This window comes from Rhinatrema bivittatum, chromosome 1, assembly GCF_901001135.1.
Source record: "Rhinatrema bivittatum chromosome 1, aRhiBiv1.1, whole genome shotgun sequence".
Lineage (NCBI taxonomy): Eukaryota > Metazoa > Chordata > Amphibia > Gymnophiona > Rhinatrematidae > Rhinatrema > Rhinatrema bivittatum.
In genome coordinates this window covers 704,227,267-704,254,827 of record NC_042615.1, presented here as the reverse complement: position 1 = coordinate 704,254,827, position 27,561 = coordinate 704,227,267, and the positions used below count along the sequence as shown (strand labels likewise).

Genomic DNA, 27,561 nt, shown 5'->3' with positions numbered 1-27,561 from the left:
CCTTTGCAGACCCTGTACTGGTGGGATTTGATGCAGAGAAAGTCTTTGGCAGGGTCTCCTTGGATTTCCTGCTTAGCACATAGTAGTTATTTGGCTTCTTGGGGTTTGTAACTCAAGTGATTAAGGTGCTTTATAGCAATCCGATGGGTTAATGGTGTTCTTTCCATATGGTTCCAGTTGTCCCAAGGGACTAGACAGGGGTGTCCTTTCTCCCCTTTGTTATTTATTTTAACTATGGAGCCCTTGGTGACGAGAGTGAATGAGTTAATTCAGGAGCATGTGGTTTACCAAGGTATCCCTCTTTTGCTCTTATTTTTGTTTGTGGACGATATTCTTTTATTTATACCACATGCTAAATGTTTACTTCCTAAGGTATTAGGAATTTTTGAAGAACATGGTTTTTTTTCTGGACAAGTTAAACTTGGAAAAATCGGAAGTACTAGATATTTTGGTGCATTTACATGACAACCAGGGACCTTTCTCTCTTAGGTGGGAGATATCTTGCATTAGGTATTTAAGGGTTTATATTCATAGAGATCCTAAGGAGTGGTATCTAGCATATGTTCCTATTATAATTAGGGAATTTCGAAATAGCACATTAAGCTGGATGAATTTTCCTTTATCTTTAATGGGACAAATAGTGCTGCTTAAAATGTCTCTTATCCCTAAACTGCTAAACAACTCCAGAGGCAACTTATTGCAAATGTTGCCTCTGGAGTTGTCCCGTAAGGATTTGCAAATTATAATTTGTATTTGTTCCAGATTTATATGTAATGGCCGGAAGGCTAGAGTGTCCATAGGAACATTAATGGTACCCAAATTAGAGGACGGCTGGGGGTTCCCTAACATTCACTATTACAACTTGGTGTGCGCCCTGTGGGGTATGGGGGATTGGCTGTTGGGAAAAGATTCATTTGCAGATGTTTGCATGGAAGAGGTACTTGTTCGTCTATATAACCTAAGCTTCTTGCTGCATACTGGTGCTGAAGATGTGCCTGACTTCATTGCTAATAAAATGCTTATTCAATATCGGGTGGATTTTCAAAGCCCTGCTCGCATAAATCCGCCCGGATTTACGCGAGCAGGGCCTTGCGTGCCAGCGCGCCTATTTTCCATAGGCGGCCGGCGCGCGCAGAACCCCGGGACGCGCGTAGGTCCCGGGGTTTTCGGAAGGGGGCGTGTCGGGGGCGGGACCCGATGACGCAGTGTTTCGGGGGTGGGGCGCGGTGTTTCGGGGGCGGGACTGGGGGCATGGTGCCGGCCCGGGGGCGTGGTCCAGGCCTTCGGACCAGCCCCTGGGTCGGAGCACGGCGCGCCAGCATTCTGCTGGCGCGCGTAGATTTACGTCTGCTTCTCGCAGGCGTAAATCTACGGACAAAGGTAAGGGGGGGGTTAGATAGGGCCGGGGGGGTGGGTTAGGTAGAGGAAGGGAAGGGAAGGGGAGGGGAGGGCGAAAGAGAGTTCCCTCCGAGGCCGCTCCGATTTCGGAGCGGCCTCGGAGGGACCGGAGACAGGCTGCGCGGCTCGGCACGCGCCGGCTGCCCAAAATCGGCAGCCTTGCGCACGCCGATCCAGGATTTTATAAGATACGCGCGTATCTTATAAAATCCAGCGTACTTTTGTTTGCGCCTGGTGCGCAAACAAAAGTACGCGAACGCGCTTTTTTTAAAAATCTACCCCTATATGCGGAAGATGCTGTGTCTGCCAAGGAAGGCCTCATCTTGGCTGCCAATCTGTGGAAACCCATGCTTCCCTGTCGGAGATAGCATCTCCTTTTTCACAAATTTATCATTGGTGGGTTGAGATAAGTTTCATGTCTTCATTGATAATTATTCCTTACAATATTGTCAAGAAAATTTTAATTTTCAAGCTAAGGATTTTTTGTACTATTTATAGCTTCGTAGTTTTATACTCGCAATGATTAAGCTGAACTCTTTGTCTCCTACTATGGGTCCCTTTCAGAGATTACTTGGCAGCTACCTTGGGGAGAAACATTCCTTAGCAGGGCTGTACAAGTACCTGCATTCTACTACTAAATATTGAATGTTGTCCACATTAGCTTTGGTTTGGAATCAGGATCTTGAGACGGCCCAGGGGCGTGGTCCAGGCCTTCGGACCAGCCCCTAGGTGGTCATGCTAAACAGTAATGTACTTTCAATATTGATTAGAGAAACAACATTTGTGAATTCTCCACAGAATTATCACATCTACCCAGTAAGCATTTAAGATGAAGCTCATTGAGAGTTCAAGTTGTCACAGGTGCTCAGAACCCAGTGCAATGCTACGACATGGTCTTTGGGGCTGATGCCCCCATACAACAGTTTTGGGCACAGGTTAGAAAGTTTTTTCTTAGTAAATTGCAGCTCACTATTCCAGCTCAAGCTTCTCTTTGTATTTTGGGAGTTATACTAGATGAGGCCTTAGGCATTGAATGTGAATGATGTTGCTGACAAAGGGCTCTGCATTGCAAGGAGATGTGTATTGGCTAGATGGGTCGTGGGAGATGCTCCTACATTTTCTTGTTGGCATGCAGAAATGTTAGATTTCTTATTATAAGACTTCAAAACATGGTGCATGGGCAGTAGTGGTAAGGGGACCAAACGATTTCCTAGAATATGGGGACCTCTCATTGCTCAGCTAAATCCAGACCTTCGGGCTAGGTTCCCTCTACCTGTCCAGCTGACGTCTTTGTGAGCTATTTTTTTATGATTTAGCTCCTGATGTATATATTTACAGGGAAGGCGAATCACTAGATATTCTCTATCAACTATGTTTATTGGGATTGATTCATTTGTATGGGAGGGGGTTTGAGATAGGGGGGCGAGGTCTTGGGACAAGGGGAGGGATGCCAAGCATTTGATATGAATATAGCCTCCAACACTACACTACTTTTTTTTTTCTCTTTTCAAGTAACCTCCTATTGGAACATTGCTGAGTGGTTACCAAATCTTTTTGTATATTAAACTGTTACAATCGGAATGTATTTTGTATGTGTGTACTGTTCTTCATTTGGCATTATAAAATGAATAAAGATATTATATAATAAATCTCAAATAAATATAACAATTTTTTAAAAATAATTTTTTGTTTTTCTCCATATTATAAGAATTTGTTGTACTCATTTAAATTTAAGGTTGGTAGCATCAGAAGTTTTTCAATAATCAATATGTCTACCTGTTTTTTTGTATTTATTGATTCTTATTGAGAGCCAGGCATTAAAAGGCTTATATGTACATTTTTTATATACAACTATAGAAATGTTCATAATGCTGCCCTACATAAAAGCAGGAATTACGAAGGCTATCCTAAATTATGTAGCAAAACACCAGTATTTCTAAGAGCTTTTTAAAGGAATATATTTTTCTTTTTTTAAGTAATCTCCTTAGCGTTTAGTGGACAAAGAGAATGTTAGGCTTTTTAGATAGCAGAATATGCTGCTAACTGGAAAAGCAATGAGAGAAAGCTGTTAAGCCTAGAGCCCTCTCTGCATTCCCTACCCCAGAATATCCTTTAGAGCTTTGCAGACTTTTGACTGCACACCTTGCAATGTCCTAGCCCAAAGCTTCACTTTTGTAAAGCCTCACCAAAAAACTATTTATACCACTGTAAGAGGAGGTACTAGTAACTCAGGGTGAGGTTTATGGGGTGAGTTGGGTTTTGGGCGGCAGTTTTACATGGAGAGTCATACGTTCAAACAGCACAGATACCATCAGTGAAGATTTAATGTGATTTGGAGGGATGAAAGCTGAAAGAAGAGTAGATTCTCTCTACCTAGCTTGATTACAGCTAGGTAGAGAGTGCATCGAGCAAGGTAGAGAGAACATGGTACAAATCTACTCTTCTTTCACCTTTCATCCCTTCAAATCACATTAAATCTTCACTGATGCTAACTGTGCTGTTCGTACATATGACTGTGCATGTAAAATTGTCCCCCAAAACCCAACCTACCCCACAAACCTCACTCCGAGTTACTAGTGCCCCCTCTTACAGTCGTATAAAAAGTTCAGATATAAGTGAGCCTCCACAGAGGCTCTCTCTTTTTCTCTCCCTCCCCTCTCCTCCTCCTCCCTCTCCCCTCCCTTCCCGAACCACAATTCACAATAAAAATGTTTTTGGCTGGTAACGCACAGCTAATGCAGGTACAACACACAGGAAAAAGGTGTAGTTATTTCCTGCATTGATGTGCGTTACTCTATCGCACATCATGCTAACTGACCCTCATTTTCATTTACTCTGCCTAAACTCCTCCCAAACCCCTCCCACTTGAATACAAATGAAAAATTTGCATACACAATTTGCAATCCAGTATATATCACGGGCGTTAGGGCCCTAAAGCCCACGATAATGCCCTAACACGATTTGATAAATGACCCTCATATATCATTACCTAACATATCTTTGCATCAGTTTTTACATTTCTTGTAAATAACAATAAACTTACCATTTCACATGTACTGTGTAATTGGTTGATTTTGAGGCCCAGGGTACAGGCATCCAAGAACAGTTTACGAACTTTATCTCATCTTGTTCTTTCATAGAATAACAGTTCAAGCTATTCTGCCAGTCTGTAAATAGAAGACAGTCACAGCTATTTCTCTGTTTTGGGTGTCTATAATGGAAACTTAGACCTAGTCTTTACTGGAAGAATTTGGTGCGAGAGGTAACAGTGTTGGAGCCACTTAAGATTAGTGATCACAACATTATCAAATTTGACTTATAAACTAGAGGGAGCGCAAATAGAAACCTACTGCGACAGCATTTAATTTTCAAAAAGGTGTCTATGATAATGTGAGGAAAATAGTTAGAAAAACTGAAAGCAGCCACTGAAAATGTTAAGAGTTTAGCTCAGGCATGGATGTTGTTTAAAAATACATTCTTGGAAGCCCAGACCAGAAGTATTCCAGGCATTAGAAAAAGGTGGAAAGAAGGCTAAACGACTACTGGCGTGGTTAAAAGATGAAGTGAGAAAGGTTGTAAAAAATATATATATCTATTTTTCAAGAAATGGAAAAAGGATCTGAATGAAGAAAACAGGAAATGGCAATAACACTGGCAAGTCATATGCAAAGTATTGATAAGGAAGGCAAAGAGAGAATGTGAAAAGAAATTTGTCATGGAAGCAAAAACTCAATAATAAAACCTTTTTCCGGTACATTCAAGGTAAAAAGCCTGCGAGGAAGTCAGTTGGACCATTAGATGATCAAGAGTTAAGGGGCACTTAAGGATGAGAAAGCCATAGCAAACAGATTAAATTAATTCTTTGCTTCGGTATTCACTGAGGAAGATGTAGGAGATATATCCATCAAAAGGCAAAATTGTGCACTGTGATAACACTTATAGTGGATTGTAAGAACAGTGAATCAAATAATATTAGCAAAGTAAATGTAATTCAGCATACAGCATCTTAATATGAAATACTTTTAATTGAGAACAGTTTTTTTGAATCTAATTAAATGTACAAAACAGTCGCCTAGATAGATGTTAATGAGTTAACAATTTAAAATATTCTCAATTAAAAGTATTTCAAGTTAACATACTGTATGCTGAATTACATTTACTTTGCTAATATTTGATTCACTGTTCTTACTCACAATCCGCTGTAAGTGTTATCGCAGCACACAATTTTGTCTTTTGATTTTCCCACTGGTGTGATTTCTGCGTGTTATGTAAGCTGGCGTGAGGGATATAGGCAAGGTGAGTGGAGGAGCAGGAGAAGTGAGACCTAGGACCAGTCCACATGTTGCATTTATACATATTTTATTTATTTGCGGTATATGCTTATCATATGACCTACTTCATCTGAAGCCCCATATAATCTCAATACAATTTAGGCTCAATGAAACCCAAGGATTTGATGTAAAACAATTTCAAGCTTTAAGAGACCCCAACAAAGAACTCTCATTTCACCTGATCCGGGCTTCTTCAGGGGGATATATTTAAAAAGATAAATCACAGTCATGAGTGTTAAAATTGGACTTGAAATATTGAAGAGCAAACATTGGAGAATTGTACTTTGTGATTCATCTTTTTAAGTATATCCCCTTGAAGTTTTTTTTAGGGTGTGTCATGATCACAGTCCAATCATGTTTGTAGATATATTTTGTAATTTGCTCACTGATTGCTTCTATGAACACACATATTTTTCACTCAAATTTTTTTCTAAAGAAGCTTTCAGGTTTTTGTTAAATGTAAATGGTCTCCATTTGGTATAATACTTGATAGACCGAGTGTTACTTTCAGCTGTATTTATTTCACCTTGTGGGTTACTCATTTTTAAACAGTATCCACGCCTGGTGTAAACTCTTAGGGGCCGATTTTAAAAGGAGCACGCACACATCCATGTGCGCGTGGTTCCCGGCGTGCGCACATGGATACACAGATTTTATAATATGTGCAGCACACAGGCGTGCGCATGTTGTAAAATCTGGTAGTCCCGCACACGTGTGCCGGATTTTAAAATCCACGCACATATATGCGGGCGGTGCACGCGGGGTGTGTGTGTGTGTGTGTGTGTGTGTGTGTGTGTGTAAATTTTTGCAAATTACACACGGCGACATGAGTAGGGCCCGGCCACACATGCGGCCCTTTGAAAATTCGCCCGTTAACCGTTGCAGCTGAATCTTTTAGTTTTTTTCTATTTTCTTCATTGTATCAGCCTTCCTTTTTGAAAGTTAAATGCTAGAGCAGTAGTTTTCCTTAATGTTCTCCCTTTATTTATTAAGTCAAATTTGATCGCGTAATGATCACTGTTACTTCTCGCAACAAATCCTACATTCCACTAAGAATCAGGTCTAAAATAAGTTCCAATGAATAGCCAATTCATTTTCTTTTTTTGGTGCATAGATCTCTATGGGGGACAGAGTCTGTGATAGGCATAAACAAACTAAGTAATAGCTTACGACCCTGAGCAGCTCAAGGGGGTGGCTCCCTACTCATTTTTTTGCCATTTCCTCCTTTGTGAAGGACAGCAGCATATACATCAAGATGTAATATAACTATTTTCCCTGTGGTTTTTCTGATTATTCACCCTCCCCTCTTTGGGCGAGTGGGGACCCCAATATAATCTTGCTAATGCAGTTTCAACTGCGGTGAGATACAGCCGGGTTTAAATTGGACTTTGAGAATAATCTGAATTGCTTTTAAACTAGGAAATAAAGACAACAACCAAAAAGCAAGCTTTTGTATGGTGATTTTCCTTTGACAGTGATGAGAATTAAGCTGACCTGAAGAATTATGCTTGTTATCTGGAGACTCCTTGTATTCTTTCACACTGCATTTCAAGCTATCAGCAGAAACTGCATCTGCAGGCAGAATAAATTCTAATGTTAATATCAATGATAAAAGTTATATTCTACTAATAAGCCCTTTTCTGTTGAAGCAAAACTCTGTGATTACGTTCTTATAGCATACTGATGCAGGATTGAAACTAAATTAAGCAAAATTTCTTTAAAAAATAGCTAGCAAAAACAATAATAATATAACAATTGGGAGTGAGCTGAATGTGTTTTAAAATGACAGAAACTTCTACAATGTTTGTGCTGTGAGAAGTGAAAATGTTTTCCACTCAATCTGTCACGCAGTCGTGTGGACATGTGCAGACTGGTTTAACCCAGTGGGGGCCCTTGCTGATTTCTGCAAGTGGGCCTAGCTACTGCAGCACTGATTGTTAAAATGTTGTCAACATTTCCTGCATCTCTGCCCTGCAATGAAGTCACCTGTGAGCATTCTATAGGTAGATCCATATTTTACTACAGATTTGTATAACATTTTAATGCAGTGTTTCCCAACCTTCTCCTGGAGGCACACCTACCCAGTCAGGTTTTCAGAATTGCCAAAATGAATATGCATGAAATAAATTTGCATGCCCTGGGTCTCCAATATATGCAAATATATCTCATGAGTATTAATTATGGATATCCTGAAAACCCAAAAGGTTAGGTATGACTCCAGGAGAGGGTTGGGAAGCACTGTTTTAATGGACAGTACTATACTTGTAATTTGTTGCATTGCATGTACCTTATTGAAGTTCAGAGGAAAACAAACTGTGTGCCAAAAATGATAAGAAAATTAAAAAGACAGCAAAGATACTTCATCTATAAGGGCTCACTCAGTTAACTGAAAACTGAGTAATGCAGCATAACCAAAATCCTTATGGCTCTGTAATACTGTTGCTTTAATAAAAACTTGGAAGTCTGACAAATAACTTTAAATGTATTTACATTTACTTTCAAAACCATGGAGCCCTTCCTTATAACTTCTGATGCTCTTGATAGACATCATCATGTGGCCATGTGTCAAAACTCTTTAATGCACAGGCAGCAGAGTGCACAGCTGGTGCAGTGTGGATGATATCACATTTTATATACACTGGTGTGAGCTTCACAGCCCGTAATAGAGAACACTGAGATACCTATTTTGAATGGTGTCGTAAGTACAAACAGCAGGAAATGTTTCATTTTCTCCCTGTAGAGTATAAAACAACAGCATTAGTGCAGCCATTCAAATAAACTCATACCTAAAATCCACAACAGCAGTAATTCAGTGAAAGCCATTTTCTGTGAATATTGGATTACCTATCCATTTTACATGGAATGAGTAAGCCTTAATTATTTTCTCAATTAAAATAACATATACTGAATTTAAATCCCCAAAGCATACCATCTGAGAAGGGTGGTTGTTTAAAAACATGTTTAAAAAAATGTACTGTTGTACTGTGAAAAGCAACCCACCATTTTTATGCAATATGATTAGCAATGAGGATATCAATCATAAATCATGAAAATATACATATCACAGTCAGTAAAAAAAAATTAAAACTATGCAGTAGTAGTCATTATAGATGCTTCCCTATTCCTGTTGCGCTCGGGGGTGGACCCTTGTCCTGGAGCAGTGGAGAACGGCTCCTTGGTAGGGACCAGAAAGCACTGCCCACAGGGGGAGGAGCACTGGAGGAGACAGAGGCTTGGATGAGCTTCACCACTGGAAGCCCGCGGTCCCCCCGGGTGGAGCCCGTAGGGACCCGGGCCACTTGGACTTAGGTGGGCCTCGCAGGGTCTCCTGGAGAGGTAGTAGACAGACGTGCCCACGGACAGCAAGGGAGCGCGGTCGGACTCGATACTGTAGGTCAGATGGAGCAAGGAGGACCAGAACATTGTAGGCGAGGACAAGGCAAGGGACAGAGCCAGAATCAGGAGACGTGGTCAATCAAGCAGAGGTCAGAATCCGAGGGTCAGTCCGAGGAGTAGTCAATGAGGCAGAGGTCAGGTTCTGGAGGTCAGGCAAATTCACAGGCAGGCAGAAGTCAGGAGGCAGGCAGCAGACAGAAGGGTTGAGGAACAGGCTGAGGTCAGTACCAGAGAGACAGTCCGAGGGTACTACCTGGGAGACGAACAGACAGATTTTTTTTTTTTTTTTTTTGTTGTTTTATATACCATCATTCGGTAAAGCCATCATAACGGTTTACAAAATTTCAAAATGCAAGAAATTTTAACAATTGAACAAAAGGCATACCAGGAAGCATACTAAATAAGAAAGAGAGACAATCAATTGCAAAGATATTAGTTGGAGCATGCACTACGGATTGCACGAAGGGGTGCACAAAGGGGAGGGCCCCTTTGTCACGCCCCTTGGGCGCGCGACGCACGGCGCACGGTGCCTGGTGGCAGGGCGCCTTTCAACCGTCGGAGTTGCCCTCGGTGACGTCAGGGGGCGGGGCTTCAGATCGTTTCTCTCCTTCTCATCACTGTTCCTTTTTTATGATGTTTTTCTCCTGTTTCCTTTTCATGGCGGTGGAGAGGTGCTTTCAGGTGCCCAAAGATGGTGGGGGGGGGCACTCAGTTCGAGGGCGCCTGGTGGCAGGACGCCTTTCAACCATCGGTGTTGCCCTCGGTGACGTCATGGGGTGGGGCTTCAGATCGTTTCTCTCCTTCTCATCGCTGTTCCTTTTTTATGATGTTTTTCTCCTGTTTCCTTTTCATGGTGGTGGAGAGGTGCTTTCAGGTGCCCGAAGATGGTGGGGGGGCACTCAGTTCTAGGGAGGAACAGAGGGACGCTGGAACAGTAGGATGCAGGAACAAGGCAGGAACAATAGGATCCTGGAACATAGAAACATAGAAACATAGAAATGACGGCAGAAGAAGACCAGACGGCCCATCCAGTCTGCCCAGCAAGCTTCGCACTTTTTTTTTTCTCATATTTATCTGTTTCTCTTGGCTCTTAGTAACCTTTTGGTTCTATTTCCCTTCCACCCCCACCATTAATTTAGAGAGCAGTGTTGGAACTGCATCTAAGTGAAATATCTAGTTTAATTAGTTAGGGGTAGTAACTGCCGCAATAAGCAAGCTACACCCATGCTTATTTGTTTACCCAGACTATGTAATTCAGTCCTTGTTGGTTGACTGTATATAGATCCACTTTTCTTCATTCCCCCTGCCGTTGAAGCAGAGAGCTATGCTGGATATGCGTGAAGTATCGGCCTTTCTCCCCTGCCGTTGAAGCAGAGAGCTATGCTGGATATGCGTGAAGTATCGGTCTTTCTCCCATGCCGTTGACGCAGAGAGCTATGCTGGATATGCGTGATGTTTCGGTCTTTCTCCCCTGCCGTAGAAGCAGAGAGCTATGCTGGATATGCGTGAAGTATCGGTCTTTCTCCCCTGCCGTTGAAGCAGAGAGCTATGCTGGATATACATTGAAAGTGAAAGTATTATTTGGTTTGGGGTAGTATTATTTGGCTTGGGGTAGTAACCACCGTAACAAGCAAGCTACTCCCCGCTTTTTTGTGAATGCAAATCCTTTTTTCCACATTTCCTCTTGCCGTTAAAGCTTAGAGCAGTGTTGGAGTCGTATTAACCGTGTATATGTTTATTGAATAAGGGTATTATCTCCAGGTAGTAGTCATCATTCCCGCGAGCCACCCACTCTTCATTCACATCCTCTATACTTTATGGATTCACAGTGTTTATCCCATGCCCCTTTGAAGTCCTTCACAGATCTGGTCTTTACCACTTCTTCCAGAAGGGCATTCCAGGCATCCACCACCCTCTCCATGAAGAAATACTTCCTGACATTGGTTCTGAGTCTTCCTCCCTGGAGCTTCAAATTGTGACCTCTGGTTCTGTTGATTTTTTTCCGACGGAAAAGGTTTGTTGTTGTTTTTGGATCATTAAAACCTTTCAAGTATCTGAAAGTCTGTATCATATCACCTCTGCTTCTCCTTTCCTCCAGGGTGGAGAAGGAGCCTGGAAGGAGACTGGAACAAGACTGGAAGGAGAATGGAACAAGGCTTAGAACACAGTGATAATCTAGCATACAATACAATGCCAACCCGATTGCCAACTGTACTTAGGAACTGTAAGACATATGATGTACCAATTAACTATATTTCATTCAACATCATGTACACAAGCTGAAAAGTATTTTTAAAAAATATTTTGAAGGAGAATGTGGTACCTCATATATCAACTGAGCTTCTCGATAATTTCAAAGAATGCTCACAATCAGGTGTTTATAGCTTGAACAAGTGATATTCGCCAGTTTATTTTTTAACTGAGAGACTGGATCAACCTTATTTTAATCATTGGTAACTACATTCCATAATTTACATTTTTTTCTTATTGTTGGATTTTTTTTAAAGAGACAAGACACTTATCATTTGCATAGCGTGGTTGTGACAGCTTTTACAACACCAGCCTGACCTGACACGATACGTGTTTCGTGGGCTTCTTCAGGGGTGGACCGTGCAACAGCATAACACGACGGGACAGTCTTTGAAAACGTATGACAGCATACAGTGATACTTTGTTAATATTTAATCTTCGGATGAGTTAACTATAACTTTTTTTGATTTATATTGTAGACACCGCAAAAATGTTCCACCCCTGAAGAAGCCCATGAAACGGAACGGAAAATGTCATAATGCCTCTGTATCGCTCCATGGTGAGACCGCACCTTGAATACTGTGTACAATTCTGGTCGCCGCATCTCAAAAAAGATATAATTGCGATGGAGAAGGTACAGAGAAGGGCTACCAAAATGATAAGGGGAATGGAACAACTCCCCTATGAGGAAAGACTAAAGAGGTTAGGACTTTTCAGCTTGGAGAAGAGACGACTGAGGGGGGATATGATAGAGGTGTTTAAAATCATGAGAGGTCTAGAACGGGTAGATGTGAATCGGTTATTTACTCTTTCGGATAGTAGAAAGACTAGGGGACACTCCATGAAGTTAGCATGGGGCACATTTAAAACTAATCGGAGAAAGTTCTTTTTTACTCAATGCACAATTAAACTCTGGAATTTGTTGCCAGAGAATGTGGTTCGTGCAGTTAGTATAGCTGTGTTTAAAAAAGGATTGGATAAGTTCTTGGAGGAGAAGTCCATTACCTGCTATTAAGTTCACTTAGAGAATAGCCACTGCCATTAGCAATGGTTACATGGAATAGACTTAGTTTTTGGGTACTTGCCAGGTTCTTATGGCCTGGATTGGCCACTGTTGGAAACAGGATGCTGGGCTTGATGGACCCTTGGTCTGACCCAGTATGGCATTTTCTTATGTTCTTATGAAACACGTATCGTGTCAGGCCGGTGTTGTAAAAACTGTCACACCCACCCACTGTCACCCACACCCACCCCCATTTCAGAAATCGTTCACGTAATCTATGTGGAATGATGGTTTTCCCAGCTGGAACTGTAGTAGTCACAGCAAGGGATATGCAGGCAGGGTCTATGATGTATCTAGGAATGTCAGGGACATCCTCAGGTTCAAAGGACTTGATAGTGCATTGGCACAGAGGTTCTTAGAAGCTGGGCGATAGCATAGAACGAAGTTGAACCTTTCAAAGAAGAGCGGCCATTGGGCTTGTCGAGGATTCAAGAGTTGAGCTTCTTTAAGGTGCTCAAGATTCTTATGGTCGGTGAAAATGGTAAACTTGGGTTGTGCCCCTTCCAACCAGGGGTGCCACTCTTGGAGTGCCAAGTTGATGGAGAGAAGTTCTCAGTCACCAACGGTGTAGCGCTGCTCAGTAGGAGAGAACTTGTGTGAGTAGAATGAACAAGGTATCAATTTACCCTTGGGAGAAAACTGTCTTAAGATGGCTCCTGCTCCAATTGCAGAGGCATCGACTTCGACGACGAATGGACATCTTGGGTCTGGATGCTGAAGACAAGGACCAGAACAGAAAGCTTCTTTGAGCATCTGAAAGGCGGCTTGTACTTTAGGAGTCCACACACGAGTGTTAGCCCTTTCTTGGTCATGGCGGTGAGCAGAGCAGCTAGGGTAGAATAACTGGCAATGAAGCTCCGGTAATAATTAGTAAAGCCAAGGAAACATTGTAAGGCCCATAGGCCTACTGGCTGGGGCCAGTCTCGGATCCCCTGGACTTTATCTGGATCCATGGAGAAACCTCGATCAGATATGATGTACCCTAAGAAGGGTAAGTGATTTTGCTCGAAAAGGCACTTTTCTAATTTGGCATAAAGATGGTTTTCTCATAGACATTGGAGGTCAATCTGAACATGATCTCAATGAGATTCAAGGTCTTTGGAAAAGATCAGGATGTCATCAAGATATACGACTACGAATGAATAAAGGAGGTCTCAGAGTATTTCGTTCATAAGGCGTTGAACCACTGGAGCATTGCATAGCCCAAAGGGCATCACGGTATATTCATAGTGACCATCCTTCATGTTGAATGCGGTTTTCCAGATGTCTTCAGGTTGGATGCATACCAGATTATACACACCCCTCAGATCCAACTTGGTGAAGATCCATTCCCTTTGAAGGTGGTCAGACAGCTCACTGATAAGGGGCAGGGGTATCGGTCTTTGCGGGTTATGGAGTTGAGCCCTCTGTAGTCAATACAAGGGTGTAAACCCCGCCGTCCTTTTTCTTAACAAAGAAAATCCCGCTCCAGCAGGAGAATCAGAGGGACGAATGAACCCTTTTTCTTTGATATACTCAGACCTGGCTAAAGTTTCTGGGTGAGACAGTGGATAAGTTCTGCCCTTGGGAGGCGTCATGCCCAGCAGAAGTTCTATGGGACAATTAAACTTGCGTAACGGAGGCTAAGTATCCGCTTTCTGCTTTGAGAAGACATCTTCAGAATGGGCAACCCAGCTAGAGTGGTAGACTTCAGAACAGGGACTACTGGAGATACTTGACGAAGACATGTCTTCTGGCATTTGGAGCCCCACTGCACCAACCTGCAGGGACTGCCAATCGAACTTGGGTTTGTGGGCCTGGAGCCAGGGCAGCCCCAGGATAACTGGATGTGTCGAACGTTTTAACACATAGAAGGATATCTCCTCCTCGTGGAGACTGCCCACGGTATGACGGACAGCCACTGTTCAATGGGTGATGAACCCTGGAAGAAGTTCCCCTTAAATGGAGGTGATGCGGAAGCTTACATCTAATGGTTGAAGAGGAATGTTCAAAAGCTTGACAATGTCATCCATGATGAAGCTGCCACTTGCTCAGGTATCGACAAGAGCAGTGGTGGAGAAGGAGTGGGCGTCAATGCCCAGACAGACAGGAAGCAGGAGTTGGGGGCCGGTGACAGTCGCACCTAAGCTCAGGAACCAAGCCGGGCTCAGGCGTTGCAGTTTTCCGGACGGGCCGGACAAGACTGCCGAAGATGTCCTGAAGTGCCACAGTAAAGACAAAGATCCTCCTTCCTCCAATGGAGATGTTCAGTCGGAGACAGACGCCCATAGTTCACCTCCATAGGTTCCACCACAGAAGAGTGCAGTGGTGCTGGAGTCTTGGCTGGAGGACTCTGGACATGCATGGGACGTGGTGTGGGAGAGCGGGAAGCCTTTACCTCTAGGCGCCTTTGCCAGAGACAATGATCGATCTTCCCGGTGAGGGAAATCAGGTCCTCTAGAGACATGGGAGTCTCATGGATGGAGAGTTCATCTTTGAGAGTGCTGGAGAGTCCATCTAGGAAGATGGTTTGCAGACAATCTTCTTGCCCCCCGAGCTCAGTAGCCAGGGCCTGAACTCCACCGTATACTCAGAGGGTCCGTGACCCTTGACGGAGGTGGAGTAGACTACGTCTGGCTACAGCCTGGCAGCCTGGGTCACCAAAGGTCTGCTTGAAGAGAGCAACAAACTCAGATAACTTGCAAAGTATGGGATCAGAGCGTTGGTATAAGAGAGAGGCCCATGCAAGAGCCTTCCCTTCCAGGCGGGAGAAGATGAAGGTCACTTTAGTGGTTTCCTTCAGGACCAAGGAGGGTTGCAGTGCAAATTGCATGAAGCACTGATTGAGGAAGCCACGACAGGAGCATGGGTCCCCATTATATCGAGGAGGTGCAGGAAGTGCCAACGATGCTTTAGGTAGCATAGAGGCCAATAGGCCCATGGGATTGGCCAGAGCTTTATCTCGCAGCTGTGAACGAAGCTCTTCCACTGAAGAGACTAACGATTCCAAAGCCCTGTGATGTTCTTGGACTGTGGCAGCCAAACCCGGTATGGCCCTGGAGGCGGAAGACTCCGCCGAGTCCATGGTCTTGGCAACCTGTTGCAGTCGGGGGTGGACCCTGTCATGGAGCAATGGAGAACGGCTCCCTGGTAGGGACCAGGAAGCACCTGCCCCCAGGGGGCGGAGCACTGGAGGAGACAGAGGCTTGGATGAGCTTCACCACTGGAAGCCCGCGGTCCTCCCAGGTGGAGCCTGTAGGGACCCAGACCGCTTGGACTTAGGTGGGCCTCGCAGGGTCTCCTGGACAGGTAATAGACAGGCATCCCCACGGACAGCAAGGGAGTGCAGTCAGACTCGAGACTGTAGGTCAGATGGAGCAAGGAGGACCAGAACAGTGTAGGCGATGACAAGGCAAGGGACAGAGCCAGAATCAGGAGACGTGGTCAATCAAGCAGAGGTCAGAATCCGAGGGTCCAACGACCAACAGTGGCCAATCCAGGCCATAAGAACCTGGAAAGTACCCAAAAACTAAGTCTAGTCCATATTACCGAAAGAATAAAAAACCGATTCACGTCTACCCATTCTAGACCTCTCATGATTTTAAACACCTCTATCATATCCCCCCTCAGCTGTCTCTTCTCCAAGCTGAAAAGTCCTAACCTCTTTAGTCTTTCCTCATAGGGGAGCTGTTTCATCCCCTTTATCATTTTGGTCGCCCTTCTCTGTACCTTCTCCATCGCAACTATATCTTTTTTGAGATGTGGCGACCAGAATTGTACACATTATTCAAGGTGTGGTCTCATCATGGAGCGATACAGAGGCATTATGACATTTTCTGTTTTATTCACCATTCCCTTTCTAATAATTCCCAACATTCTGTTTGCTTCTTTGACTGCCGCAGCATACCGAACAGATTTCAATGTGTTATCCACTATGACTCCTAGATCTCTTTCTTGCGTGGTAGCTCCTAATATGGAACCTATCATTGTGTAACTATAGCATGGTCAACAGTGAGTTTTGTTTCTGCCTTCTGGGCTCAATACGCAATAAATCATATGACTTACAAGAATCCAGTCTTATAAGCATATATATAAGATAAAATTATAATGCCAACCAATTAGGAAAATGTTATGCAAACAAACTCACTTATTGGGTAAGTTAGAGGTGTTGACATATTGTTAGGATCTGCTCCTCCAAAGGGGAGGAGTTAGCAATCTGTTATGATCTACTCCTCAAGAAGGGAGGAGTTAGCAATCTGTATGAGCGAGCTCCCCTGTGGGGAGGAGCTAGCAAGCTGTTAGAGGTTTGCTCCTCCAGAGGGGAGGAGTTGGCACTCTGCGGCAGTCAAAAAAGCAAACAGAATGTTGGGAATTATTAGAAAGGGAATGGTGAATAAAACAGAACATGTCATAATGCCTCTGTATCGCTCCATGGTGAGACCGCACCTTGAATATTGTGTACAATTCTGGTCGCCGCATCTCAAAAAAGATATAATTGCGATGGAGAAGGTACAGAGAAGGGCTACCAAAATGATAAAGGGAATGGAACAGCTCCCCTATGAGGAAAGACTAAAGAGGTTAGGACTTTTCAGCTTGGAGAAGAGACGGCTGAGGGGGGATATGATAGAGGTGTTTAAAATCATGAGAGGTCTAGCTCGGGTAGACGTGAATCGGTTTTTTACTCTTTCAGATAATAGAAAGACTAGGAGGCACTCCATGAAGTTAGCATGGGGCACATTTAAAACTAATCGGAGAAAGTTCTTTTTCACTCAACCCACAATTAAACTCTGGAATTTGTTGCCAGAGGATGTGGTTAGTGAGGTTAGTATAGCTGTGTTTAAAAAAGGATTGGATAAGTTCTTGGAGGAGAAGTCCATTACCTGTTATTAATTAAGTTGACATATAATAACCACCGCTATTATTAGCAACGGTAACATGGACTAGACTTAGTTTTTGGGTACTTGCCAGGTTCTTATGGCCTGGATTGGCCACTGTTAGAAGCAGGATGCTGGGCTTGATGGACCCTTGGTCTGACCCAGTATGGCATATTCTTATGTTCTTATGTTCTCCGTGCTGAGTTGCAATCTGTTATGGGTCTGATGTCTAATGGGCGGAGACATCAGATGAGCTAGCACTCTGTTATGCTTAGCTCCTGAAGTGGGAAGAGTGAGCACACTGTAGTAAATAGGTGAATCCTTGGGCCGATGGCAGACGACAGCGTCCCCAGGAGGATATCCTGAGAGGGGCTTGAGTATGGAGACAAATAGTCTTTTATTAGACAGGTTAGTAGAACCACCAGAGGTGGCAGTAGTGAGCTGGTATGCCCGGCAGGGCTGAAGTCCCTCAGATACTGGAACTGCGATCCCAGGGTTGCTGAGCTGTAGGGAGACTATAGATAGTGAGTAGACAGGGTATGCTGTATACATAGCTAGTAGTAGATGACAATCTCACATAGAATCTTAAAGAGGCTCAGTAGCTGGAAAGAGTTAGGCCCTTGAGGAGCGAGTACCTGGTTCCAGAGACAGCTCTGAGAGAGCGGTGGCAACTCACGATTGTCTGTATCTGTAATAGCTTCTAGGCAGTAGAGAATCTTCAGAGTCTTCAGGAACATGGGCCCTCGAGGAGCGAGTACCAGTTTCTATATGCAATCTGAAATATAGAAAAGAGAGCAAGGCCCCCGAGGAGCGGGTACCCCTGGTAAGTCTGAGGAGGTAGAGTAGCTTGGACGAATCCATAGCAAGTACATATGCTTGTCCTTGTCCGTGATTCTTGTCCTTGCTAGCTCGAATAGTCAGCGTAAGTGAAGAGCTTTTATGTTGGAAGCGGATGACATCAATATAGGGGGACGCCCCCGAGGTTCGCGCCCTTGCAGATACATACTCTGGAGCATGCGCGCGCGCCCTACGTCATCAGGAACATGGCAGATCCGCAGCGTCGAGCCAGTCCGGGGACGCCGGGGAGAAGCGGCATGGAGACGCCGTGGCAGCAAGCCGTCCATCAGGCCCGGAGGGAGTCACCAAAGATGTAGAGAGGGTGGAGCGAGGGCAAAGAGCAGGCCCAAACTGGCTGGAATGGCTTGGTAACTTTAAGCTGGCTTTTACTCTGCATTGTTTGGTAAACACTGCTCTTATTATAAGATATCTTATAATAAAAGATTAAAGTGGGCAAGATGGCCACCTGGTAGGATGCGGAGGAGAGAAGCTCTCATCATCCTTTGCCTATAATCTCTACAATTTAATTTAGAATGCCTCATACCAAGCAGAAGGGTCATGTTAGGGGAGCCTTATCAGGTTTATCCGATACCAACCTCTTGCAGCGATGAATTGAGGGCTTCTTATCCGATGGAACACCTCGAACGCCAGAGGGGCTGGTCGCTGAGGGGACTGTTGTGGAGCAGACACAGTCCCCTCTGACCCTGGAAGTGACTCTGAGACCCAGCGAGCTGATTAAGCCGGCACATCCCGCACAGCCAGCGGCATCTCCGAGAACAATGGAGACCAACAGCCAATACAATCAGGCTCGAGGAGAATTGGCCCGGCTGGAGACCGAGCGCGAGGAGGAGGAGGGAGGAATCCCACGGTGAGGAGATGGCCGGTCTATTCGGAGCCCTGACTCCCATGATGTGGAGAGCCAAGGGAGACCCGAGGAGATGACAACGTCGGGAATAAAGTTGCTGGGAGATCTTGGGGATGTGAGAGGAGAACAGTCAAATCTTGGAGCAGTGAGTATTCGGCTTGGACAGCCTGAACAAATTTCCTTAACCACTGTGTGGTCTGCTCTGAAAGCAATTGAAGCTACATTAAAAACATTAACAGCAACTACATTGGAAACAAAAAATCAGACTATGATAAATAATTCATTGACTGTGTCTTTCAATTCCAAGATAGAAGATCATGAGCAAAGGATTGTTCGATTGGAAAATGTGCAAAAAAATATTAAGTCTGATTTGATACTCGAGAAGAAAATAGAGAAATTGGAGAATACATTGAGGATACTCAATTTGAGAATTATCAATTTCCCTGTCATAAGAACTGTATCACCACTCGAGTTATTCAAAACTTATTTGAAGCAGGTCTTAAAAATCCCTGAGACACATCTCCCTGTATGTACAAAAATCTATTATTTGCCTCAAAGAAGTCCTGTGGGAGAAGAAGTGGTGAATTCATTGAACATTTCAGAGTTACTTGAACTTTCTATTGAATCTGAAATTAAGGAAAGAAAATCTATGTTGGTTTCTTTTGCTTTCATTACCGGTCGCAATAATGTTTTGAAATTATTTCTTAGGAATAGGCTAAGTTTTATGGGGCACAAATCTGGATATATCCTGATATAGTTAAAACTACTCAGAATCGTAGAAAACAGTTTCTTGAGATGAGAAATAAGGTTCTAAGGATGGGAGCCCGTTTTGTTTTGAAATATCCAAGTAAATTCTATGTTCGCTTCATGAATAATAATTATATATTTTTTTGAACCGGAACAGCTCAAGGATTTCTTGGCTGTCCACTTGCATAATACCCCAAGGCATGAATTGGCATAAGAGGAATTAGGTGCTCCTTCCTACCTATTACCTTTAAATAATATATAAAAAATTTCTTTGTAATCGCTCACGAGTTTCCCTTGTCCCCAGTTCTCTTATATTTAGGTACAGACATATGTTTTTTCTTTAATTTTCAGCTTTCAAAAAATGTATAAATACTGAAATATGTACCATGTTCTAATTGCATATTATATTGTAATTCTGGAAAACTTTGAATTTAAAAATTAAAAAATAACAAATAAAAGATTAAAAATGTTTCTCTTACTGGCTGTTGGTAAGTATTCAGTATTTACTAGCACCCACAACACCTTAACAATTAGTGCTACTGCTCATACATTTCAAACTTATGATAATTCATCCCTTTTTTGTATCTGTTCATTTTCTATTGGCATTAACGTGATATGTTTCCACCCCAACTATAAATATAATTTTTGTATGAGTTATAATTTCTCTAACCTACTGGACTATGTAGTCTCTATGGTTTATCCCTGCTCTGTATACACATTGCCCCTCTATCTACTGTGACTATTGCTTTTTTATGTTAATTCATTCATGCTTGAACACACATCTCATGAGAAGAGCATATGCTTTCTTATTCAACATAATAACCAGATCTTGTTAGTTTTGGATCACGTTAAAAATTATGATTATTACTTAGTGTATGCTTGACTGAAGCCTCTCTTCTACTGGTTTTTTGAATACTAACACATCCCTTTGCGATGCTTATCAGTAGCTTACAAATTCTCTTGCACATGTATCAACCTCGATGGATGCAAGCCTACTGCTCATTGACTATGACAGAATAAAATATTTTTGTCTAACTTTCATTGTGACACTGATCCCCTGAGCCTGCGAACAATGTCAAGGAAGGAGATGTAGCTTATACATTCTGATGAATAAAAGACTGAATAAATGACTTGTAGCAATATAAACAAAAAACTACAGCCATAGAAGTCCATCTATGAAGCTAGAAATGGCTTTGCAGAAATGGGCCTGTTCCGGCTGAAAACGTTTGTGTGTTATTGGCTATTTATAAAATATTATAATAGTTTTACCGGGCTAAGTTTTGCAAAAAAAAAAAATTAAAAAATGGTCAGTGCGTAATCAAGAATTTTATTGCAAAAAAGGCTTTATTTATTTTTTTATTTAGAGCTTTTCTATACCGGCATTAATGGTACAATCATATCATGCCAGTTTACAGGTAACAGGGGGTGCAAAAAATCTTGAAACTTTAACAAGTGGAAAGGAAGCAAAAAAGTTACAGTAAAACAGGGTTGCTGGAACTGGGGGAGGAAGGAGACAATAGTAGAAGTATTTTTACAGAAGAAATTATTTACATTGTGCAAAAAAGGTCTCTTAAAGTTTATTCTTAATTACGCCTCTCTGAGGGGTAATTAATTTTTTACTTGAACTTTTGCCTTTGCTGAAATGCTAATGAGCTGATTTGCATGATTTTAAGTTTCTGAGAAAGTTTATATGGTCCATCCACATGTACAATCACAGACAGCTGAATTACTTATTGAACTAAGACTGTGCAAGCAGCAAACATATTGTCACCCTTGTTGGCTCTTCTTTTTGGGAAGGCTAAACCAGTTATTAATTACATGCTCCCAAGCACTTCTGTTCTGGATTTCTGCTTCCAGAGCTAACTGGTAGCACATGACAAATAAAAGCCTAGAAAGAATGGAGATTCTAACTTGAGGGTCCTGAGTATAGAGAAGTGAATTACAGTCACCAAATGCAAGATGAGAAGAAGAATTTATGAAAGAAGGAATTCTTAAGGATTGAACTGCATCTTTCTCCTAAGCACTAAACAGTGGGCTGGAAAGCTGGTGAAAATTTCCGTGAGGGAACCAAACACTAACAAACAACAGGTCGATCCAGTAAAGTTCAGTTGAAGATTTCTCGTCTGTAACGAGCTCGCTGCGCACAATTCGGACGCGTAAGGCAAACCAGCGATACAGTCTCCAATTTTGCGCATCCGTAGTGCTTCTTAAAACAGACGCGTAACCCTTCCCGCACCCGGCATGTAAATGAACGAATTAGCTGTATAATGAAGGAATTAGCTATTCCCCTCCGATACCGTAAGGCGCGCTCAGGTTCTCTCATTAGTAACGCACTGTTTTGCCGCGGCCGTAACGTGTTAGTTTACCGCCTCCCCCTAGTAGGAGTTAGGACTGTGAGTCTAGTAATAAATCCATCGACACCGCTTAAGATACTCAAAAACAATAAAACACAATTTAAAAAAAAAGCGATACAGAGATGATCGAGAAAATGTAATGATGTGGGACACATAAAACCTGTCAGAAGAAAAAATAAAAAATTTTAAATACCTGTCGGAGGGCCGCGTGGGTCCAGGCGGCCGGCGTGGGTCCAGGCGGCGGGAGCCGGGTGGTCGCGTGTTAAGTCTAGGCCGCGGGCGGGTGGGCGCCTGTTCCGGGCGGCAGCGGCGGCGGGGGGACACGCGTTAGTTCGAGACGGCCGGCAGGTGGTCGCGTGTTAAATCTAGGCCGGGTCCGCACAGGCGCGCATTCACTGCCGGTGGGGGCTGCCTCTCCCGGCAGCCCCCACCGGCAGTGAATGAATGAATGCGCGCCTGTGCGACCCCTGCGATTGGGCGCTCAAGGCGTGACGTCACGGCATGTGACTGCCTTGAGCGCCGAATCGCAGGGGTCGCACAGGCGCGCATTCATTCACTGCCGGTGGGGGCTGCCGGGAGAGGCAGCCCCCACCGGCAGTGAATGAATTCATTCATCCAGGCGGAGGAGCCGGCTGCTTTCGCCACCGGCTCCTCCGCCTGGATGAATGAATGCGCGCCTGTGCGACCCCTGCGATTCGGCGCTCAAGGCGTGACGTCACGGCATGTGACTGCCTTGAGCGCCGAATCGCAGGGGTCGCACAGGCGCGCATTCATTCACTGCCGGTGGGGGCTGCCGGGAGAGGCAACCCCCACCGGCAGTGAATGAATTCATTCATCCAGGCGGAGGAGCCGGCTGCTTTCGCCACCGGCTCCTCCGCCTGGATGAATGAATTCATTCACTGCCGGGAGAGGCAGCCCCCACCGGCAGTGAATGCGCGCCTGTGCGGACCCGGCCTAGATTTAACACGCGACCACCCGCCGGCCGTCTCGAACTAACGCGTGTCCCCCCGCCGCTGCTGCCGCCGCCCGGAACAGGCGCCCACCCGCCCGCGGCTTAGATTTAACACGCGACCACCCGGCTCCCGCCGCCGCCGGCCGCCTGGACCCACGCGGCCGTCTGAAACTAACGCGCGTCCACCCCCCGCCGCCCGGAACAGGCGCCCACCCGCCCGCGGCCTAGATTTAACACGCGACCACCGGCCCCCCGGATCCCGCCGGCCGCCTGGACCCACGCGGCCCTCCGACAGGTATTTAAAAATTTTGATTTTTACACTTCCTGGTACCTGTCATTTCAAATGTCATTTGAAATGACAGGTACCAGCGCACCCTGGTTACTGTATAGGCGCTGTATTAAGCGCCTATACAGTAAAATGGGTTACGCGGCCATAACCCTTCCCTACCGCTTTAAAGCCGCGGCATGCATTTGCATGCGATTAGAGGAGAGTATCGGGGAGTTAGTGAAGAGAACTGTGCGTGCGGGGAGGAAGGGTGCGCCTGACACTACCGCACTGTTTTTACCGCGGCCTTTCTGGATCGAGCTGAAAATGTTGTAAATATATGGATAATAAATCAGCAAAGTAATATCAACATTGAATACAGTATCACAGTAAGCTATACATAAATCAATACAGTGAATAGGAGACAGAGAGAAGTAAAGATAGAACATTAATCAAAGAATAATAAAGAGCAAAAGGACAAACACCTCCCTTATAGGCCCTCCTTTTATATAAGCCAGCGTTCGAAGAAAATCTGGAGGACTCAGATCCGGTACTCTGAAAAGAGCCAGTTATACGCTCTCTGTTCCCTCCGCTCATCTAATTAGAATAAGCAAATGCTATGCTTTATATATCCCTCTCTGCAAGTTAGGTGCTTCAGTTTGCACTTGTACTCAGGAAGGTATTTCAGTACCAGTCCTTTGATCTCCCATTTGGTAAAACACTTCAATTGTTTAACTTATTATCAGCTCTTTAGTATGGGTACTAATCTTTAGCACTTGATCTTCCCAGATGATAAGAAATACTAAATGTCTTAGTCTTTGATGTCTGTTATGCGTCCGGCCATGCTAGGCCCACGCCCGGGCCTACTCACCCCAGGAATCCAGTTGCCAGCTCTGGTTCACCCTCGCAGTGGTGGGCAGCCATCTCCGTCCCCGAGCACCTTCAGCCACCTCTACCACTTCTGACTCCTGAGCGGTTCCTCCTTGCGCCCGGCGGACCTACCCGCACAGGCCGCGGAGTGTTGCTGCCGTCCTGCTTCCTCCGGGCCCAGGCTTAGGCTCGCAAGCTCGCGACTCGAGCACTCTTAAAGGGGCCGCGGCGGGAAAGTAGCCCGCGGCCCCGGATGATGACATCACTGGGCCTCTGGATAAAAGGCAGGGCCCAGCTACTTGTTCCCAGCCTTGGCAACAGGTCTCCACGATTACTCGTGTACTCGTTGCTCGTTCCTGGTTCCTGTTCCTGTCATCTTTCCTGTCTCCTGTTTCTGTTGTTGTTCCTGGCTCCTGTTCCTGCTTGATCCCTCGTCTGCTCCTCGTACCCTTGGACTGATTCTCTGGTATTGACCCCTGCTTCATCTGGACTACGCTTGGACTGATTCTCTGGTACTGACCCCTGCTTCATCTGCATTACGCTTGGACTGATTCTCTGGTACTGACCCCTGCTTCATCTGCATTACGCTTGGACTGATTCTCTGGTATTGACCCCAGCTTCGTCTGGACTACGCTTGATCTGATCTCCTGGCTCTGACCTCAGCTCTACCTTTGGTACTGTGCTTTTCTGCTGCCTGCCCTGACTCCAGCTTGCCTTGGACTTTCCTTTGGTATCCCACAGACCTGGCCTCAGGCTTTGGTCTATCTTTGCCTGGATGCCCCCTGCTCTCCTCTGTTCCTATTGGCATCCAGATCTCTGGAATCCTGCCTCGTCCAGACTGTCATCTGCCCTCCTACACCTCTGCTGGTTCCTGGCATACCCTTGTCTACATCTACTGGGAGTTGTCACACGGAGGCCTGCCTAAGTCCAGCCGGCCCCGGCACCCAAGGGCTCAACCAAAGGGAAACGTGGGCTGGTATTGGTGAAGCTCCAGTCGGCCTCCATCTCCTAGCCTGCTCCGCCTCCCAACAGTGGGGACCAGTAGGGCTTGCCCTGCGGGTAGCGTCAAACCCACCTCAGGCCAAGGGTCCACCATCAGTGCAACAGATTGCCAAGGCCATGGATTCGGCGGAGCCTTTCACCTTCCAGGCCATTCCTGGCCTGGCCTTGAAGATACAAGAACAGCAGCAGTTCCTAGAGGCATTGGCCTCTTCTGTCGAACATCTCCACGTTCGGCTGGATACTCTCGCAAATACCACAGCTCCAACGTCTACACTAGTCAGCCCACCACCTGCAGCCTCACCCACCAGGGCTTTGCTGGCCCTACCCGCTCCACCCCGTTTTAACAGGGACCCTTGTCTCTGCAGAGGGTTTATTAAACAGTGTTATGCAGTTTGCTCTGCAGCCTTCCATCTTCCAGGATGAACTGACAAAGATGACCTTTATTCTTTCTCATTTGGAAGGTAAGGCTTTGGCATGGGCCTCTCCCTTATGGTAGCGTTCGGACTCTCTCCTGCAAGAATTGTCATGTTTCGTGACCATCTTCTGTCGGACCTTCGATGATCCCGGCAGGCAGGCTGTGGCTAGTACCCATCTCTTCGCTTACGACAGGGTTAGAGACCTCTCAACGACTACACCATTGAGTTTCAGACTCTAGCCACTGAATTGGCATGGCAAGAGTATTGTCTTCGAGCCATTTACTTGGACAGTCTTTCATCCCAATTGAAAGACAAACTCACAGCCCGAGAACTTCCATCCTCTCTAGAGGATTTAATCGACTTGACAGGCTGGATTGATCACCGCCTCCAGGAACGTCACCGTGAAGATCGGATACCCCAATGTGTTGCTGTGGAGTGATCCCGCTCTCCTCCTTCCATGAAGCCCACTAGTAGTGGGACTCAATCTACCATCAAGTCAGAGGAACCTATGCAGCTGGGCCGTGGGCATCTTACTCCAGAGGAACGTCTCCGCCGGAGGGACTCCAGCTTGTGCCTGTACTGCGCGGCTTCTAGCCACTGCATTCAGACTTGTCCTGTCCATCCGGGAAGCTCCCGGGCCTAAGTTCGGTTGTGGTCCTGAACCTGGGCACTACTACTCTGGCCCCTCAATTATCCTTACCAGTTTTCAGATTACTAATAGTAAGTCTGCAATTTCATTTTTCAGTTCTTTCAGCACTCTGGGATGTATACCATCTAGTCCAGATGATTTTCTACTTTTTAGTTTGTCAGTTTGCCTATTCATATCTTACAGGTTCACTGAGATTTGTTTCATTTCCTCTGAATCATCCTTTTATACCACACTCGTGTATATGTATGTATGTTATAAAATCAGCAGTACGCACGTACGTGTGCGCACAATTTTATATGAACACGTGCATGTGCGTACAAATGCTGCCTCTACACGTAAATGGGGAATTTTGCTAGGCATGTGCACTGACGCAAATACCTGTTTGCCCAGTTTGTTCCCAGTTCGCCCTAGTAAAGGATAGGACGTCCTAACTCCCCCGAGCTAGATAGCTTCCCTTTTACCCTATTAGCCCCATCCCTTCAAACCCCGCTGATTAGCCCTGATTTTTTTTATTTTAAAATTTACACACCATCCATAGCAGAAGTAAAGTTACACGGTAGGGGACTCAGGTGTGCGCTTGCATGCATTAATACTTACACACAGACTAAATGTTACAGACCCAGACTGCCTATATCCCGCCCAGACCCCACCACTCCCCAACCCTTTTATTCTCTTTTTGATTTGTGCATGTACCGGGTGTTGCAGTCTGGGAAGCTGCAGTCCAGGTGTGAACCCTTGAACCGAACTACCCTGGGTAGAGTAGCTCGGGAGGCGGAGCCACAGGCACAGGTCTTCACCCGGGAACCAGGAACCCCCCAGGAGGAGCCCGGAGGGTCCTAGAACCTTGGGACTTAGGAGCACAGTAACAGTCTCTATAGAAGGGGCCTGGGCAAGAGTAATCCACAGAGTCCAGCAGCAGGGAACAGGAAGGCCCGATGAGAGCGGGGCAGTGAAAGAGTCTGTAGCCTGCTGTACAATCTGTAGAGAGCAGGCCCGGGGTCTGTAGTAAGCCGCGGAGTGGAGCAGACAGGAAACAGGAACAGAGTCTGTAGCGTATCGTAGGCTGTGACCTGCTGAAGGCAGGACCGGAGTCAGTAGCGTGCAAAGAGCCAGACCGAGCAGTGAGTAGAAAGGAGACAAACCCAAGTCAGGCTGGCAGCCAGTCGAAGCAGTCTCAGGTGCAGGCAAAGGTCGGAGGCTGGCGGCAAGCAGGAGCGGAGTCGGGCACAAGCTGAAGTCAATGGCGGGCTGCAGGCAGAGGCGGAGTCAGGAACACGCTGAGGTCAGTGGCAGGCGGCAGGCAGAAGCGGAGT

At 45.2% G+C, this 27,561-nt stretch overlaps 1 long non-coding RNA gene across 1 annotated transcript in view; it reads right to left on the bottom strand.

The window, feature by feature from the left end:
• Positions 1 to 4,447: 4,447 nt before the first annotated feature.
• Positions 4,448 to 27,561, bottom strand: part of LOC115082021 — a 37,940-nt gene continuing 14,826 nt past the window's right edge. The window contains exons 2-4 of the long non-coding RNA XR_003854058.1: positions 8,411 to 8,463; positions 7,224 to 7,301; positions 4,448 to 4,565 (exon numbers count right to left, since the gene is read on the bottom strand). This is a non-coding gene — a long non-coding RNA (uncharacterized LOC115082021). The remainder of the gene's footprint in view (positions 4,566 to 7,223; positions 7,302 to 8,410; positions 8,464 to 27,561) is intronic.